The sequence below is a fragment of the Lagenorhynchus albirostris genome, chromosome 4, assembly GCF_949774975.1.
Source record: "Lagenorhynchus albirostris chromosome 4, mLagAlb1.1, whole genome shotgun sequence".
In the NCBI taxonomy this organism is placed as follows: Eukaryota; Metazoa; Chordata; class Mammalia; order Artiodactyla; family Delphinidae; genus Lagenorhynchus; species Lagenorhynchus albirostris.
In genome coordinates, this window is record NC_083098.1 from 127,057,165 (window position 1) to 127,072,524 (window position 15,360).

A 15,360-nucleotide genomic window follows, 5' to 3' on the forward strand; every position below is an offset into this window, starting at 1 on the left:
TTTTACTTGAAAAATAACTTACTAAGAAGCATTCTAATGAATATCAAAAATGATAATGAAGGTTTCATCTGAGTTTAATTCTTGAGAACAGAAGTTTCTAATGTATGTAGTACAAAAGAAAATGACAAAAATCTCAGTAATTTTCACTGAATATTAACATCCCACACAACTGGAGGAATATAATTTCTTTGGCAAGAAATAAACATTTACGCTTATTATTACATACAAGCTAAAATTTACTTATTCTGACCAAATACATAGGTAGCAGTTAGTCAACTATTTATTCCATTTGTGTTGATTTCTATAGCATCAACCTAAAGATGAGTTTTCAACTGAAGTCTGAAGATGAACTGAGGTAAAAGGGGACTTCAGTCCCCCCGCCCCTTTTTATGGCTAAGTGGAAAAACTCGGTGCTAAACTCAGATGATTAATTTGCACAGACTGATTCAGGGCATAACACAATCCTCCGTCAAGGAGGAGGCATGACAGAGAAGAGGTATCACAGGAGGCTGTTTCTTTTTAATTGTTGTCTCTTTCTGGAAAAAGAAAAAACAAATTTTTCCTATTAATAATGATCTTGAATATACCTAAATGTTATTATGGGAATGATCTTGTAGGTGGTTTTCTAAAAATTGTGGTGAAAACTCATACAAGGTGTCAGCACTCAGTACTGCTAGTCATTGCAGTGGAAGAACTGTGTCTCCCCCTCTCCCTGCTGACACCTTCATACACCGAAGCCCTCACTGCCAATACGACTGTATTTGGAGATAGAGCTTTTAGGATGTAATTAAGGCTTATGAGGTCATAAGGGTAAGATTCTAATCCAGTAGGATTGGTGGGCTTGTTTGAGGAGGGAGAGAGATTTCTTTCTCTCTCCCCACATTCACGCAGTTAGGAAATGCCACGTGAACATACAGTGAGAAGACAGCCATCTGCAAGCCGGGAAGAGAGCTCTCACTAGAACCTCACCATACTGGTACCTGATCTCGGATTTCCAGTCTCCAGAACTATAAGGAAATACATTTCTGTTGTTTAAGCCACCGAGTCTATGGTATTGGTTGCATTTGTATTCAGGGTTGAGAGGAAAGTGCACCCAGTTGATTCTGTCTCCAACATATATTCCAAATCTGTCTGGCTGAATCTTTCATTTTCACTGCCAACCCCCAAACAGAGCCCTTGTTACTATTCATTGGGACTGTTGCCTCCCCTAACTAGTCACCCTGCTTCCACTCTTGCTTACTCAAAAATCCATCATCTACCAATAGTCAGAAAATTTTGCTAAAAATATAAACCAGATATGGTTACTGTCCTAGTTAAACACCCTTCAGCATAGTATTTCAGCCCCTTACTAAGGCCTGTGGAGACCCTGTGTGGCTGGACCCCTGACTCCAGTATCATATCCAATATCGTGCCCCCCACTTTAGGCTCCAGTCACACTGGCTTTCCCTGAACTCCTCCCTCCAGGGGGCTAAGCTGCACCCACTTACGCCTGCTGCTCCCTCAGCCTAGAAGGCCCAGCCACCTTGGCTAGAAATGGTGGCTGCTTCTCACCCCACAGGTCCAGCTTAGAGGCTGCCACCTAGAGAGGTCCTCCTGGACAACCCCTCTGTAATACGGTCCCATCTTCTACATCGTACCCTAGCTACTTTGTATCAGAAGCACTAATCACAATCTGTAATTTCCCCCTCTTATTTTTATCACCTGTCTTGTAAGCCCCAGGCAAGACAGACACTGCCTGTCATATTTTCTTACAGTAAGGGTTAGCAAACGTGGAACTGTATGATACGTGGGAGAGCATGTAATGTATATGCACTTGGTATTAGACATAGGTATCAAATCACTGAATAAGAAGAGGTGCCGCTTCTGCCTTCTCCAGCCTCTTTTGAGTTCTACGGGGCTCTGGATCAGCAGGGTATGATTGGCTCCCTCAGCTGATGTAGTGTTTTCACTGTGGGTGGCCACCTCAACGGAAGGGCTTCTCCTGCAAAACATCAAACACCACAGAACAGCTAGTCTCTGGTCAGATATATGATGGAGTTTATGTTAAATATCAAGGTTCATACAACTCTGAAAATTAGGCTCAATCTCCCAAATAGGGCTTCACAGCTCAAATTCAGGAGTCAGTAAGTTATTGAAAGAAATTAGGCTACTTAGGGAGTTGGTATGGACAGAGAACAGTTTCAGGAACAAAGCCCTGGCGCATGTGGACTCTTAGAGGTGGGGAAAAGGGGAAAGCGGCAAAGCTGGTCACGAACCATTAGGAAGAGGAGAACCAAGAGGCCAAAGGTAGAGAGCATTACAAGATGGTAAAAACCAACAGCAACAAAAAACCAACAACCACCCAAAATAGGACAATTTGTGGCCTAATATAGATAAAATACAATGATATGGAGATTCGCAAAGACGTAACTACAATTTGGTGTCATGTTAACATAAAAATTTAGATAACGGAGGATTCTGGAAAATTGACCCCAATCTTATCTAAATCCATATTCAGAGTTTGGGGAAAATTCTCAAAGGTCGGCAAATAATACTGGAAACATCAAAAAGTTTCTAAATACAAAGCAGTGCTTGGCTATTATTTGGTTGAGCTGTGACTAAGCTCTAACAGAACTCTGGTCATGATAGGTAAAACAACTAAACTGAACAGAACATAAAGACTCATAGATAGAGCAGAAGTTTTCATAGTTCTACAGAAAATTCTCCCCTGTGGAGCCAAAAGTGTTCCCCCCACACCCCCTCTACCCCGAGAATGTAAAGCTGCTCACCTGTGTTCAGCTGCACTGAATCTTATGAACACCAGCAGCTTTGCAGGAAACCAATGCTGAAGTTAAAAATTCACATGTCTTTGAGGAAATAAAACAAAACACCTCCTGTGACCACCAGTCTGTTTGGATGGTCAAAAATAGTATATTAAAAGGCTACGTGATGCGGTGAAGCCTTGAATGACCACCAGAAAGCTCCAAGTGCTCTTTGATTGACATAAACGTCCTATTTTCTCCAGTTCTTGGCACTGAAACTTGAGGATGTCTGCAGCACTTGGCAGAGTGAACAAATCCATGAAGGCTGAGGATTCTGTAGCAGTCAGATCACTGGCCATCATGATGTCAATTCTGAGGCCGTGCCGTAACTGACAAACGGCCATACTTGTTTCCCTGACTTTGCCTCCATCTTTTCGTTCTTTTAATTAATTTTTTATTTTGAAATAACTGTAGAGTCCCATGGAGCTGTAAGAAATAATACAGAGAGAGTCTATAGCCTTTTACCCAGGTTCCCCCAATGGTAATATCTCTCTAAACTACAGTACAATACCATAACTAGTATATTAACATTGAAACAGTCAAGATACGGCACATTTCCATCACCTCAGGGAGGCTTTATGTTACCAGTTTACAGCCACACAGACTTCCCTCCCGCTTCTACCACCTCTTTAATCCCTGGCAACCATTAGTCTTTCTCCATTTCTTTAATTTTGCCATTTTCACGAATGTTATATCAACGGGATCATACAGTATGTAACACTTTGGGATTCGCTCTTTTCCACTCAGCATAATGGGAGATTCATCCGGATTGTTGCAGGTATTCATAGTTCATTTCTTTGTAACTCTTGGTAGTAGTCCATGATGTGTCACAGTTTGCTTAACCAACTGTTAAGGAAGGCCCAGGTTGTCTTCAGTGTTGGGCTGTTACAGATAAAGCTGCAACAAACATTTGTGTACACATTTTTGTGTCAACATAAGTATCCATTTCTCTAGGCTAAATGCCCAGGAGTGCAAATGTCTGGTTGTATGGTAGTTGTATCTTTTGTTTTTTAAGAAACTGTCAGATTGTTTTCCAGAGTGGCTGTACCATTTCACATTCTCACCAGCACTGTATGAATGATTGTTTCTCCAAGTCCACACAAGCACTTGGTGGTGTCATTTTTTTATCTTAGGCATTCTGATAGCTGTGTAGTGCCATCTCACTGTGGATTTAATTTGCATTTCCCTAATAGTTAATGATGCTGAACATCTTTTCATGTGCTTATTTGCCATCTGTATATCTTCTTCAGTGTTAGGGAACCTACAGTAATCTGCTACAAACATTTTATGTAAAGACACCTTTCTCTTTCCACTTGAAAACTGACCACTGTACAGTTGAGGAGGCTGGTGCACAGACAGTTTAGGTACTGGGAAACCAAGCAGCCACAGTGCAACTAAAGGGTTCAAATCCAGCTGACTCCCAGCCTCTGATCAGTGAGGCCCCCTAACCTCTTCTCATAGGGACGGTCTCTTTCCTTTGACAACAGTGGAGGACTGAAATTTGATCATATAATGAAGTTTGTGGTTTCTCTTGTAAGGCTCTTGTAATAGTTATCTAAATACATATCTTTTATTCCCCACTAGACTCTAAGAATCTCAAGGAATGAGTCTAGTTTTGATTTATCATTTAATTCTCACAGGCATTGGCACCTTGGAGGAATTCAGAACATTTTATGAAATAATTTTCTGCTGTGGATGAAGGAAGAAAGGAATAATCTAAAAGAGTCTCTCTTTCTTTTACTTCATTCATTGAACAGAGTGTTTGAACCTGTACTGAAAGAAAGGCACTTGGTTAGGTCTGGGCAGCAGGGAGCAAAAGGGACTTCGGCCCAGCTCTCTCACAAATCCTAGATTTAAATTGGGGAGATAGAAATTAAACAGGGTCTCACCAATAACTCTTAATGCCAGACTCTGGTAGGTACTACAAAGAAAAATTAGAGTGAGATGAGCAATTACAAGAGGGACCGGACACCTGACTTTTGATTGTGGAGAGAGCAGGCAAGGAAGGCTTCTTTGAAAAGCTCCTTTGAAATGAGCTTTAAAAGATAATTTGGAATTAACTGGGGGGGGGAGGGGAGGAAGGGAGAGAGGGAAAGAGGTATGGAGGGAAGGAGGGGGAAAGACGGGGAGAGAGAGAGAGAGAGAGAGAAAGGGAAAGAGAAGAAGAAGAGGAGAAGAGAAAAGAATATGTGTTGGGAGAGGATGTTTCTTTTTTTAAATAAATAAATACATTTATTTATTTCTTGCTTGCTTGCTGCGTTGGGTCCTCGTTGCTGTGCCTGGGCTTTCTCCAGCTGCAGCAAGCAGGGGCTACTCTTCGTTGTGGTATGCGGGCTTCTCATTGTGGTGGCTTCTCTTGTTGTGGAGCATGGGCTCTAGGCACGTGGGCTCAGTAGTTGTGGCTCGTGGGCTCTAGAGCACAGGCTCAGTAGTTGTGGCACACGGGCTTAGTCACGCCGCGGCATGTGGGAACTTCCTGGACCAGAGATCGAACCCATGTCCCCTAGCATTGGCATGTGTATTCTTAACCACTGTGCCACCAGGGAAGTCCGGGAGAGGATGTTTCATATTTCATGCTGAAGGGACAGAATTTGAGTATATGAAATTTCAGAGACATGAAAGAGTTTGCTAGATTGGAGACACTAACAGAAGGTTCAGGAAGGTGAAGTAAGTCTGAAACGGTGGGTGGAAGCCAGAAGCACAGGTCTTTTTAGTCCTCTGTGACCTTGTTAAGGCCTCTCCTCTTAAAACCAAACTAGCACAGATGTGGCATATAGACAGTGGCCTCCAGAGACTGCTCACCACTTTTAAAGGGACAGTGCTAGTCTGGACATGCTTGACTGTATTTAGAACCATGGAGGCTCATTGGGCAACACTTTTTGGCCTCTCATCAAGCATTTGGCAGAATCTATGGAAGGCAAGAAATGTAGGCAGACGTATCTCTGCACCTTCCCCAATTCCCAAATTATCTCCATTCTCTGCCTATCCCTTTTGGAGAGGTTAGAGGCCAGGAAGACTTCTCCCCTTCTAGAATCTAGTCACTGGTAATCAGTTCTGATATGCATCAGAATTGCTTTGAGGAGCTTTTTAGGCTGTACTCTCCCAGAGGTTTTGAGTCACCAGACCCAGAAAACCTGTATTTATACAAAGCGTTTTGCATGATTCTTACATGTAACCAGGATTGTGATTGTTTTTTAGGCATCCATTGAGAAAGAAGTGTTTTTGTACCATCTTCCCCTTGTAGTGAAGCAAAAGAGAGAAAACCTTTTCTCAGAAAGATCAAGGAAGCTTTCCTTAGTCATGTAATAATTATCTTTAAATGTAATAGCTAAAGCTGAATGTCTTCCAAATACTGTTGTTAGTTCTTTTAATTTTATGAAAGAACTCTAAATGGAATAACAGTGACAAGGTGTCTTTTCTTTTAAAAAAAAAAATTCATGTATTTTTTTATTGGAGTATAATTAATTTACAATGTTGTGTTAGTTTCTGCTATACAGTGAAGTGAATCAGCTATATGTATACACGTATCTCCTCCCTCCTGGACCTCCCTCCCACCCCCCCATCCCACCCATCTAGGTCATCACAGAGCACCGAGCTGAGCTCCCTGTGCTATACAGCAGGTTCCCACTAGCTCTCTATTTTACACATGGTAGTGTATATGTCAATCCTAATCTCCCAATTCATCCCACCCTCCCCTTCCCCCGCTGTGTCCACATGTCCGTTCTCTAAGTCTGCAACAAAGTGTTTTCATTTATTTCATTGAACACTGAACTTTTGCCCTAAATGTCAAACAGAAGAGGTGATCCTATGCCAATAGAACCAACATTTAAATGCACTGCAAAGACAAGACTATTTTCTTAATTCTATTTTTTCCCTTAGATTTTTAAATCTTTGATCAAATGTCTGTATTGGAAAACAGATTGTGTATTGTCAAGAGCATGAGCTCTGGAATCCAATTACCTGTTTTGAATCCCTCCTTGTTCTTTACTCCCTACGTGAGAAGACTAGGAAAACCAGTTTACAATGTCCTCATTTGTAAAATGGAGATGATGATAAAAGTACATTCCTTATAGGCTGGTTATGAAAATTAAGTGAGGTAGCACTTCAGAAAACTTACTATGGTACCTAACACAGTAATCCCTCAATTAATGTTAGTATGCTCTTAGGAGACAGCGAGACTTTGTATTCAAAGATAGCAAGTAGTATCATGGATCTTCTTCCAAGATAAAGACAGGGAGACAGAACAGGTACCAATGTTGACTGACTACAAGTTGCCAAGCTCCTTGCCACGCAGTTTATGTACATCATCTCATTTCTTTGCAGCAGATTTGTGAGGTAAGAATCATTATTTATAGTTTTACAGATGGAGAAACTGAGGCTCAGTAGAGTTAAGTAACTGAGAGCCATATACCTAACAATTCATAGAGTCACATTTGTCTAATTTCAAAGTCATATAGTGTTTCCACAACTAAACAACGTTTCCCCTCTGGAGGAGGGAAGAAAAGATATTTAAGCCACATCATGTTTAGGTTGACTCCCAAATTATTTAATTGGAATGTATCTGAGTGTTTACATTAACTGTCAGCATTTGCATTTGGTGCCCATACCCCACTCTCTCCTCCTCAAAATGGCTGGCTGTGGAGTCCTTAGCCAATGTTGGCAGCACGGACCAACGCTCAGACAGGAAGTTTGTATCAGTTCTCAAGGTGGAGAGTCAACTCCTGTTACTTTAAGGAGCCAGACCTTGGGTTTTAGACTGGCTGGGAGTAGCAGTCAGAACTGTGAAAGTGCTCTAATTGATGATTCACCTCCCGATGTCTAGCTGTCCACATCTCTGTGACAGATACCAGGCTGTGAATTGTGGCTAAACCTTTCCACTGCCTCCTCAGCCTAATCCCCATTCTAGGTCACTGTCCCTGATTCTGGCACTCTGGACCTTCTACTACCTGCTAATTGATTTTTACCTCCACAAAAATGTAAGAGAGAGGGATGCCCAGGCCTGGGCAGTGAGCACTTGTTCCACTACCCTCTGCTACCCTCTGCTGACCATACCTGGAAATTATGTTTAACCTTCAGGCCCTCGGTCCGAGGCGTATGCGTAAGAGTGAGAGAGTGAATTCTGGCACGCAAAAAACTCAGTAAATAAAATAAATGATACTTTCATTTATTTTTTTAAAAGTCAAATTTCAAAAAAATACATTAAAAATGTATTTCAAATTTCAAAAAGAAATACATGGTTAACAAAATATCTAAACGTACCCTTAAAGAATACAGTCATCCCTCAGTATCTGTGGGCGATCAGTTCCAGGATGCCCTGTGGATACCACAATCCACAGATGTTCGAGTCCGTTATATAAAATGGCACAGTATTTGCATATAACCTATGCACATCCTTCTGTATGCTTTACATCATCTATAGATTACTTATAATACCTAATACAATGTAAATGCTAGGTACATAGTTGCCAGCGCACAGCCAATTTAAGTATTGCAGTTTGGAACTTTCTGGAATATTTTTGGAATATTTTGGATCTTAAGTTGGTTGAATCTGTGGATGTGGAACTTATGGATGCATAGGGCTGACTGTACTAGCTTATATGTCCATAGACCCTACCATTCATCTTTTCATTCAAGGGACAGGTCTATAATAGCACAGTTGAAAATCATGCTACCAGTATTGATCAATCTTTTTAATCATGCATGTGTATGGACAAAAAACAAAACAGAACAAAACCAGAAAATTTAGAAGAAACCAACAGCAAAAATGAGAAGGTCCAAGTGGAACAGATGTAACAGTTGACTCCTGAAGAAAACAGCTAATTAAGAGAACTGAAAAAAAAAATGATTAAAAAAATTCCCCAAACCCTAACATCTTCAAAATCAAGAAGCCAAAGAATAGGTGGCTGGGTAACAAGAATAATCAAAGAAAAAAGATTTCTTGGAAATTAAAGGTATCATTGGCTAAATGAATAATTTAATAGAAATTCTTGAAGATTGGGCTTAAGGAATCCCATTTGAGCTTGACACTTGGAACATTCATCTTTCCATTTTGATGATATAGATTACCTTTTTATCCTCAATAGGTAGAGCTATTCAGTCTTTCAGTAAGGAGTAATTTAATAATTGGAATAATGTAAATGCTATTTCAGTTTGTAGAATCAACATATAAACAAAATTTGGAAGACAATATTAACTATAAAAGAGAATCTAATATTAACATTGATAATGTAAAAAAAAACAGAAGTCTGTTAAGGCAGCAGAGAGATGTGGAAGGTAATGTCAGACACAGATTTTTCTTACCTTATCTAGTAAGGAATCAAGATATACTATCTAAAATTTATGTAACAAAATATGGGGTTTAAGCGTATTCTTTAAAATTATGGATAAACACCAGAAGAACCAAAATACTTTAACTGGAAAAACTTAGTAGTGGATAAAGAAATATGAACTAAATTTATCAACTTTTAATAGATACTATCTAAAGTTGATGAAGGAGAAATGGAGGAATTAACATAAGTTTCAGAGGTATGGTAATAACCAGCAGCAGAATAAAAAATGTTTAAAAATAGGGAGGTGGGGGGCTTCCCTGGTGGCGCCATGGTTGAGAGTCCGCCTGCCGATGCAGGGGAAACGGGTTCGTGCCCCGGTCCGGGAAGATCCCGCATGCCGCGGAGTGGCTGGGCCCGTGAGCCATGACCTCTGAGCCTGTGCGTCCGGAGCCTGTGCTCTGAAACAGGAGAGGCCACAACAGTGAGAGGCCCATGTACCGCAAAAAAAAAAAAAAATAGGGAGCTGGTGGGGGGGTGGGATGAATTGGGAGATTGGGATAGACACATATACACTACTGATACTATGTATAAAATAGATAACTAATGAGAACCTACTGTATAGCACAGGGAACTCTACTCAATGCTCTGTGGTGACCTAAATGGGAAGGAAATCCAGAAAAGACGGGATATATGTATATGTATCGCTGACTCACTTTGCTGTACAGCAGAAACTAACACAACATTGTAAAGCAACTATACTCCAAGGGAGCTGGATTAGAAATGGGGAGTGGGAGAATGAGGTAAGGTAGAGAACTTACTTTTCATTTAGTACCACTCTGTACTGTTTGATGTTTTTTTAACTTGTGATTAATTTTACATGTCAAAACTAAAAAGTGAAAAAAAAACAAAAAAATTTCTGCAGCTGCAGTTCTTGGCACCATTTTCCTCCACAGCTGCAGTCTCTCTCCTTACACTAATGGTCAGATCCTACTGAGACAGGAAGGCATAAGAACAGAAAAGTTTCTGTCCTGAAGTTTAGGTTTAGGTATTTTTTGTTTGTTTGTGCTTGTGTTCTATGTTTTCAATGGCCCAACCTTTTGGAATACTAACTTTTGAGTACTTTAATCTGTGACATCTGGAATCTCCTTAAAGTTTTGCTAAACTTCGGTATCCTTCTGTTACTTTTTTTCTTTTTTTTTTTGTGGTACGCGGGCCTCTCACTGCTGTGGCCTCTCCCGTTGCGGAGCACGGGCTCCGGACGTGCAGGCTCAGCGGCCATGGCTCACAGGCCCAGCTGCTCCACAGCATGTGGGATCTTCCCGGACCGGGGCACGAAGCCATGTCCCCTGCATCGGCAGGCGGACTCTCAACCACTGCGCCACCAGGGAAGCCCTCTTTTTTTTTTTAATTGAGGTAAAATTGGTGTATAACATTTATACACATTTCACGTATACAGCATTATAAATTGCTGTTTGTATACACTACAAAGTAACCAGCGCTGTAAGTCTAGTTACCATCCATCACCATACAGTTGGTCCCCTTCACTCACTTCACCCTTCTTCCAATCCCTTCCCTTCTGGTAACCTACCAATCTGTTCTCTCAATCTGTGAGTTTGTTTTTCTTTTGTTTGTTTGTTTTGTTTTTTATTTTCAACATAAAAGGGAAATTATATGGTATTTGTCTTTCTTCATCTGACTTATTTCACTTAGCATAATACCCTCAAGGTCCATCCATGTTGTAGCAAATGGCAAGATTTCCTTCTCTTATGGCTACATAGTATTCTGTTGTGTGTGTATATATATATACATTAAATCTTCTTTATCCATTCATCCATCCTTGTACATTTAGGTTGTTTCCATATCTTGGCTGTTGTAATAATGCTGCAGTGAACATAGGGGTGAATGTATCTTTTTGAACTAGTGTTTTTGTTTTCTTCAGATAAATACCCACAAGTAGAATTGCTGAATCATTTAGAAGTTCTATTCTTAATTTTCTGAGGAATTTCCATACTGTTTTCCGCAGTGGCGGAACCAGTTTACATTCCCACCGACCACGTACAAGAGTAATCCTGACTCACTGGCCTTTACTGTGATCCTGGTGTTTTAATTGTTTTTTTAAAATTTAATTTTGACTCTAGTCACCTACTGCCTAGCTGGGTCCAACTCAACCTGCCTAGGTAGGAAGGAAAAAATTTATGGAAGAGTGATGACAATCACTATTATCATAATAAATAAAACAGTGTATATTATTAAAACAGTGCTAAGAAGTAGGGTGATGGTCTCTACCCCATCCCTCATGTTTTCACAGAGAAGAGTATACTTCTCCTCTACAGAGAACACACTTGGAAGAATTTGGGAGTAGAGGTTTTCTCTAGACCACAATCTTGCATGAGACAATAGACAGGAGGAAATGAAGAAACCAGAATATCTAAATTTTCTAAGAAGGCAATAATGTCTCAAATGTCACTCTCTGAGAGAAAGTAGGCAATATATATGGGGAGATCCCCACAAGCATCACCCAAACAAAACAAAACAAGAAAAAACACAAAGAAATACACAAATATATTATACACGTAGAAGCACAACTGTTGGGCAGTTACTGGTCATCAAACACAGATTCCCAGGCTGTGGACTCGACACTGGTGCAGCTGGCGGACCTGCCATGGGACTGAAACGAGGTGTTCTCAGGTCCTCACTGTCTCCAGTGCAGGTACCACTAAGTCATCTGCCATGCTCTTTGGCTGAGAATAGCAATGTCAAGCCACATGATACCATTCACTTAATTTGGGGATCATACTTTTGTTTGTGATAACTTCTGTAGTGGAGCTGCAGTTTCTTTTGTGGCTGCCCTCCCCTTGGAGAGTAGAGCTAACTAGAGATTTGAATTTAAAGAGGCTGAAGAAGCTATATTCCTATGAAAGACAGCCTAGGACACAGCTGCAGATACAGGAATCCAGACAACGAAGACCCTCCGGCTGAGACTGAGCCAATTGTATAAAATAGGGAATGAAGGCATTTGGACTTTAATTTCTATGGGCTTTCATTTACAAGGGGATTTCGTTTTGAGGAAGCTGAAAAATAAGAGTTTCCTATTGTTCAAATTTGGGACATTTTTATGTTGTTGATCCAGTCTTTGTATTCGTTTCATAAAGTCTGATGATCTATTTTGGACAATGTGACAGGACATAATTAGTGATAAGAATAGAATAGGGAGTGAATTTTGAGCTTAGGGTGCTGCGTGGAATCCTGTCTGACTCATGTTGTTAGAGTCTTTTGTGGGCAAAAAGTGAAATGCCCATCAGCAGTTCCAGAGGGGAACGTTGTGTAGAAAGAAGTGGAGTGTAGGATGGTAAGAGCACAGCAGCACTCTGAGCATGCAACCCACCCTGGCTTACTTCTGACTTAAGTACAATGGCTTATGACATCACTTCCCAGCCTTCCTTCATATATGTGCTGCCTTCGTGATTTTTATTTGCATATCACCCATCCCAATACTGATACATTAAAAAAAAATAAGGTGTGTACTTTAAAAATCTTTAGCTCATGATATGTTAAAATATGTTATATATTTTTCTGAATACAGATTAAAATACATAATTACTAAAATTTTTTTAAAATGCCTGTTACCATCACCCTGCTACCTAAAATCAACTGGCATCATAATATGCTAAAAGATTAAAAACGTGGCAAATAGGCTTTGCTGGTGGCGCAGTGGTTAAGAATCCGCCTGCCAGTGCAGGGGACATGGGTTCAAGCCCTGGTCTGGGAAGATCCCACATGCCGTGGAGCAACTAAGCCCGTGCACCACAACTACTGAGCCTGCGCTCTAGAGCCTGTGAGCCACAACTACTGAGCCTGCGTGCCACAACTACTGAAGCCCGCGTGCCTAGAGCCTGTGCTTCACAACAAGAGAAGCCACTGCAATGAGAAGCCCACGCACCACAACGAAGAGTAGCCTCTGCTCGCCACAACTAGAGAAAGCCCGTGCACAGCAACCAAGACCCAACGCAGCCAAAAATAAATAAATAAAATAAATAAATTTATATTAAAAAAAAACTGGCAAATACTGGGAGGGATGCATGTTACTCCACTCTTCAGGTTTCTGCTCTGATCCTGATGATGGATAGTGGTACTGGAGAAATATTGGGGGCCCCTCTCTCCACCTTCTCTCTCACACCATCCCAAGCAACAAAGAACTCTTTCCAAGGCTTGCTGGAGCTCAGGTACAGTGCTTTCTAACTCTGGCTTTGGCGTTCAGGGAGCGGCACTTCTTACTCCCATGCTGGAGTTGGGCTTGAGTGAGGAAGACCGAAGTTGTCTGACTGTTCCACAGTTCATTTATGGGGGAGTAGTAGCAAACCTATTTCTGCTTTAGGTGCAAGCCTCTTGCTCCTACTCAGCTTTACTAGGAAACCCCGTAATACAGATGATAATACATACATTTCAATCTGTTTTCTGTGTCTATTTCTCAAACTGGTTAAAGCCCATAAAGCAGAAGCCCAAATTCCAACACAGCATTTAGTTACAAAAACAAGTGAAAGCAATGAGAGAAGAAAATGTCGATGGAAGAAAATGAATGCTCCTGTTACACAGCAGAAGGCTCTGTGTTAATAAACATTTAGTGACAGCTTATTATGAAAAAGAGTTTTTTAAAAAGTTAATGTACCTTGACGCTCAAACATCATGGCTGTGAGTTTTCACTTCTCCAGCTGGAGTGAGATGCAGGTGGTATTGTAGTCTCCTTGGCTGAGTCTGCATCCTGGAACAGGGGGACCCTTCCTTGTTCCCTAGTCTCTGAGAGGCAATGAGATACAGTAAGAATACAGGCTTTGGAGTCAGGCCTGGGAATGTATTCTGGATGTTTGAAGCTGGGCAAATTACTTAACCTTCCCGAATCTCAGTTTTTACAGGTGTAAAATGGGGATAGTAACTCTCACTGGGTTGTTGTGAGGATTGAGATAATGCATGTAATGTACTAATTTGATGACGAATCCCCTCCCTGCCCACAAGTTGAGCCTAAGGTACTCTATGAAGGATTCTTTCTCCCTACGCAGTGCTCTTTCACGGTTATCCTCTGGGACTCACTGGGCGTCAGCAGTTATAAAATGTTCATTTTGGATCCAGTCCTTGTCTTTCCACACTGTTCTTCCCTCACAGCCTGAATTGAGGTTTTGGAGCTATTCCTTACTCCAGAGGACTTGTCATTTGGGACTCAGACGTCATCATTTTCTTTGCTTCATGGCTCTCCCCATGTCCCATCACCAGTTTCCAAGACCACAGGCTGTAGCCCAAGTCTCCCACTTCCCCACCAGCCCCAGCCTCTATGCACCTAGAAGGAACCAGGCTGAACAGGTGTAAAGCACCTAACTGGTACTTGGCACATGGTAGATGATCATTGCCTATAAATTTCCTTTCTTAGATCTGGAACCTTTGAACTGGTTTCTAAAGAGCTGTATTGACTATTATGATTGAGTACAGTGGTACAAGGACTGTATTTTAGACATGAAATATTTTGGGTATCACTGACTCAATCTTTAAAACCACTAACTTCTGCACTTAGACAGTGAGACTGCCATTTAGATAGAAATCATATCCATGTCTAGGCATCCACTCAATATGTCCGTATCTATATAGTTTTTAAAGACGTTTGAGATCTTTCCCTTGCATGGAAATGGAGTGTGGTTGGCCTGCTTATACTCGGAAGCCTTTTCCACACATAAAATTCCAAGACAATAGAGATTTTGATCTGATGTAAGCTCCTTCATGCAAACAAGCTTACATAGCAAAATGATGCAGATAAATGTTGATGAAAATGGACTTTACACAAATAAATGAAACTCTATTATGTTTCTCTAGTATAAAAATAGATCAAATGGTAGGAAGACAAAAATAGGTGAAGTGGTAACATAAACTGACTTGTGAAATCAGAGCGTCAACTCTGACATTTTTCTCTCTAGGCCTTTTCTAATAGTTTTGTTGCTAGGGCTACAATGTTTTTGCCAGATTGGAACAGGATTGTCAACTCTAATGGAGATTAAGTAGCTTTCCCAGCTAGATTTTTTTTTTTTTAAATAAGCATAGGTTAATACTGCTGACTTTCAAAGCCATATTCAAGAATGGAAAGATTGCTAAAGATCTGTTTTTAGAAAATATAACTAGTAAAATGTGAAGTTTAGCAGACAGGTTCTATTCCATAGTTGTTCCAGCACAAACCTTTATCATGGTCACATTCAACAAAATAACTTGAAATATAATTTCATACACTGAGTAAAAAAAGAATGAGAAAATGT

General features: G+C 40.7%; 1 long non-coding RNA gene across 1 annotated transcript; it reads right to left on the minus strand.

The window, feature by feature from the left end:
- Positions 1-266: 266 nt before the first annotated feature.
- LOC132519483 (uncharacterized) lies at positions 267-14,305 on the minus strand. Its single transcript, XR_009540173.1, has 3 exons — positions 13,737-14,305; positions 2,769-3,227; positions 267-536 (listed from the first exon to the last, which is right to left on the minus strand). It is a non-coding gene; the product is annotated as an uncharacterized LOC132519483 (long non-coding RNA).
- Between the last annotated feature and the right edge of the window lie 1,055 nt (positions 14,306-15,360).